This window comes from Rattus norvegicus, chromosome 2 (genome assembly GCF_036323735.1).
Source record: "Rattus norvegicus strain BN/NHsdMcwi chromosome 2, GRCr8, whole genome shotgun sequence".
Lineage (NCBI taxonomy): Eukaryota > Metazoa > Chordata > Mammalia > Rodentia > Muridae > Rattus > Rattus norvegicus.
Genome location: NC_086020.1, coordinates 32,181,342 through 32,186,301, shown reverse-complemented (window position 1 = coordinate 32,186,301; position 4,960 = coordinate 32,181,342).

Below are 4,960 nucleotides of genomic sequence, written 5' to 3'. Positions count from 1 at the left end.
TTCTTTAATCCTGCAGACTTTTGCCGGATTCTCAGTACCATGTCGGTGCGGGCATGGGGCACCGACACACTGGATCTGACCACAGCACAGCATTTGCCGGTTAGACCTTGGAAGGGGCTGTGTCTACAGAGACGCAAGCATCTCTGCCCTAGACCAAAGGCTAGCCCGCTTCCTCTAGGACCAGGCGCCTCAAAGAGACGTGGGATTTCCTTCTCAGGGATGATGGGGACCTCCAGGCAGCAGCCTTTCTTACTCTCCAAAGAGAGGGGAGTCTATGTAGCCTCTCCATAAAGACATGGGCCCGCTATTACTCAGTCAGCAAGGCTGGGGCAAACTGTATTTCCACTGGACTTCTGTGAGAGCCAGGATGATGAAGACGGGACTCCGACAGACTGAACCTTTCTTCTCCCAGCTAAGGGGATGAGGAAGCTGCAAGGTGAAAGGGTTTTGAAGGTTCTTGCCTGCTGGCCAAGGCCCCTGAAGAGCTTGGAGAATTCAAACCATCGTATAGCGACTCCAAACAAAGTCACAGATAAATGCAGAACTTGAAAGATCCAGAGATGAAAAAGAGATTCTATGAACCCCATCCACAGACTGTCAACTCCAGACTCTTGGGGGCCTGGAAATTGCCTTAGAAACCATTCACGGATATGAGCTACGTCGCCGGCCTCATGGTGGAAATAGGGAGTCAGTATTTAATGAGTGCTGAGTTTCAGGCTATAAGGTGGGAAGTTATAGAACACAACTATGTGATCGTGACGCTATACTTAATGGTACCCAACTATACACTTAAAATGGTGGTACTGGCAAATCTCGTGTTACATGTGTCTTCACCATAATTTAAAAAAAATAAATTTTAATTGTCTTTTATTTACTTTCTATGTGCATGAATATTTCTCCACATGTATATCTGTGCATCACATGCGTGCAGTGCCCAAGAAGACCAGAAGAGTCTGTCAGATCCCTTGAGATGGGTATTTGTGTGCCACACACATGTTGGGTGCCTCAGAAGCCAGAAGAGGGAATTGGATCTGAAAGACCCATCCCATGAGTCTTAACTCAGAGCTGCAACAGGCTTGAACCGAGCCCAGGCACGCCCAGATACCTAGGGCCGAGTCACCATTAAAACTAATCAGACCACGGCCCCGGCCAGCTGCACAACCCTCCCTAGCCCTCCCGGAAGTCTCAAGACAGGGACTCTGTTTAGGGACCATACCCCCCACTCACCAGGTCCTCTGCGCTATCACCAAGAGGATCCCCACTGGAAGCTACTACCTAGCAGCTCCTACAGGCACCTATTGGGCCTGTAACACCGAATTGACACCTTGTATCTCCGCCGCAATCCTCCGCAGATCCTCCGACTACTGTGTACTGGTAGAAATCTGGCCTAAGGTCACCTACCATGGGCCCGAGTACATATACTCACATTTTGAGGGGCTGACTCGATTCAGGCGAGAACCCATCACCATGACCCTAGCTCTACTCTTAGGAGGAATCACCTTAGGAGGAATGGCTGCAGGTATAGGGACGGGGACCACTGCCCTCATCGAGACAGGTCACTGTCGTCAGCTACAAGTGGCCATGAATGCAGATCAAAAAGCTATCGAGGAATCCGTGAGTGCATTAGAAAAGTCCTTAACATCTTTGTCTGAAGTAGTCTTACAAAATAGGAGAGGGCTAGACATGCTGTTCCTTCGCGAAGGAGGGCTATGTGCTGCTCTAAAAGAAGAATGTTGTTTCTATGCAGACCATACAGGATTAGTGAGAGATAACATGGCTAAGCTCCGAGAACGCTTGGCCCAGAGACAGAAGCTGTTTGATTCCCAACAAGGCTGGTTCGAGGGGTGGTTTAACCGATCCCCTTGGTTTGCTACCCTGGTGTCCACCTTGATGGGACCCTTAATCATCCTCCTCCTAATCCTCCTCTTTGGCCCCTGCATTCTAAACAGATTGATGCAGTTCATAAAGAACAGACTCTCAGTCATTCAGACGCTTGTTCTCACCCAACAATACCAGAGGGTAAGACAACAGGAAGAGATTCCTTAGAATTCGATTTGAGTAAAGGATTTTACTCAAGTCTAAAAGAAAATGGGGGGAAATGAAAGACCCACCCCATGAGTCTTAACTCAGAGCTGCAACAGGCTTGAACCGAGCCCAGGCACGCCCAGATACCTAGGGCCGAGTCACCGTTAAAACTAACAGACCATAAAAGGAAAGGAATACAGAACAGACTAGGAGTACCGGATCTGACTCACAGGCCACCTGGCAGGAAGGGATAAGCCCCCAGCCCCCGACATTCAGGACGTCCCAGCCCGCACGTACTCTCTTACCATGTTACAACCTCATTCGAATATGATTCAAACCTGCCAATGTGTGTAGCTATACCTTATTACCTCATCATGTGAAATAACCAATCATATGTGAACATGTCTATATGCCTCGTTTAAATCCACCAATCCCCGTAACTATGCATCTGCTTCTGTATGCCCGCTTCTGCTTCCCCAAACCCTATAAAAGCCCCATGCTGGAGCTGCTGGGCGCGCAAGTCCTCCGAAGAGACTGTGTGCCCGCAGGTACCTGTGTTTTCCAATAAACCCTCTTGCTGATTGCATCCGAGTGGCCTTGGCTCGCTCATTGGGCGCTTGGGTCTCCTCCTGAGGGAAAGGTCCTCTCTGGAGGTCTTTCAGATCCTCTGAACCTGAAGCTCTAGAGCACTCTGAACTGTATGTGGGGGCTGGGAATCGAATTGGGGTCCTCTGGAAGAGAAACCAGTGCTCTTAACTGTTGGACCATTTTTCCCAGCTTCTAAGTAATAAAAATTTTAAAAGAAAGTTAAGTGGTGTGCATAGATGAAGCCCATAGGAATCAGGCTTTGCAGATTCCATTCCGTGTGCCCCACTGTCCCAGTGGTGACCCTGGTGCCACCAGAGACACATAGGGCAGGCTGGTCCTCAGCCCTCCAACTGGAGGAAGGAAAAATCACTAAGAGCCTCCAAGACATTACTCAGGCCTCATCGAAGAGCCCCAGTGATGCCGATTCTAAGTGCTGACCCTTCCTGCCCTGGGTGACTTCCTGGTTTTTTTTTGGGGGGGGGGGGGAACATCTTTTGAATTGTATGCGCACAATCTTGCTAGAGAAGAGAGTCAAAAAGCAAAGGAAATTGGTACCAGAGAAAACCTGACCTGCTTCCTAATTGGTGCCTCTGCGTGCTCTGCCCACTTGAGTCCTCATCCAGGAAACCTTTCCTGAGCACCACATGCCCAGCACTGCTCGCCCCAGCAGGCAGGCTTGGTTCAGCAGCCCTTCCCAAGCCTCAGTGAAGTGCAATCTCCAATACTTCAGAGGCTGCCCAGGCACCTGGTGCACTGGGGATCTTCTGTCCATAGATAAGTGGGAGTGTGGGTCATTAAATAGAGCTAGCACGAAGACTGCAATGTATTTGTCTTGTATCCCAAGTACCTCATGTGTTGCCTTGTGAGTGAATGGTTGCTTGTAAGGGTTGGATGGACGGATTTAGGGATGGGCAGGGAGAACAGAAGGATGGCTGAGTGGAGTCTTCATTTGAATTTAGCAGGAGGTCCTGAGACAAGGACTCCTATAACCCAAGGTGACTCTGATGGGAGAGGACAGTGAGCTAGGTAGGAAAGAAAGCCAGGAAAGGGTGCCTTGCCAAGTTGGATGCCACTCATCTATTTGGAGGATGCCATAGAATGTGGCTTAGGACCAGTGAGACTCGGTGGGTGAAAACATTTGGTGCCAAGCTTGACAGCTTGAACTCGTGATCCTCCTGCCTCTGCCTCCTTCAGCAAATCCTACCGGCGTGCGCCACCACAACCGGCAGCTTGACAGCTTGAATTCGATCCTTGGAGCCACATAGAAGAGAGAACCGACACACACATTTTATCCTTTGATCTCCATGCATACACCATGGCACTTGTTAGTGTATGTGTGTGCATGCACAATTACACTTTCACACACACACACATAGATACACACAACACACACACATACACACACAGAACACACACACATACATACATACACACACACAGAACACATACACATACACACACAGAACACACACATACACACACACAACATACACACAACACACACACAGATACACACACACACAGATCATACACACTCATACATACACATACATATACACACACACAGAACACACACATACACACACAGAACATACACACATACACACACAGAACACACACACATACACACACATACACACAACATACACACACAACACACACACACACACACACACACACACACACACACACACAGAAGCTGCCTACAGACAGAGTCGGAATAGCACATGCTAAGGAGTCAGGACAGGGTGTCTCCAGTTCAACAGCCTCAATGTAACACTCTTGGCCCCCTCCCTGCAATGGGCAGGGCCCTTTCCTGTAAAAGCACCCAGTCACCCAGTCTTAACTGAGCACTTCCAGGAATCCCCACCCTTTCTCCCTGCTCCCCTCCCAGTTCCCTAAGGGCATCAAGAGCTTCGTGGGCCACTGTGAACTGGTGACCAACCCATTCCCCAGCACCCTAGAAACACCACACGGTATCGATGGGGTGTCATGGGGTGTCAGAGTAGATCGCAGTCCACTCTTTGTGCCGCCATGCTGTGGAGCTCATTATAACAGCACTGACCGTGGTAAGCGTAGAAGACTGAGCGGCCATGACTGTTTGTGCCAGTAAGGAGCACTCTCTACCTCTTCCTGCCTGGCAGGTACGCCTGTGCCTTCCCGAAACAAGGGAGTGAGTTACTAGGTGTGCTCAGGTCTAAGTGAAAATATTAGAAAGCTATTGAACTTCTTACGCCATATTTCTTACACGTCAATAATAAATATGGAAGGTATTTCTCCTCTGGATTGCTGTCTCTCTCAGTTGATGCAAAACCATGTGAAGAACAATAGAATTCTTGTCCTAGTA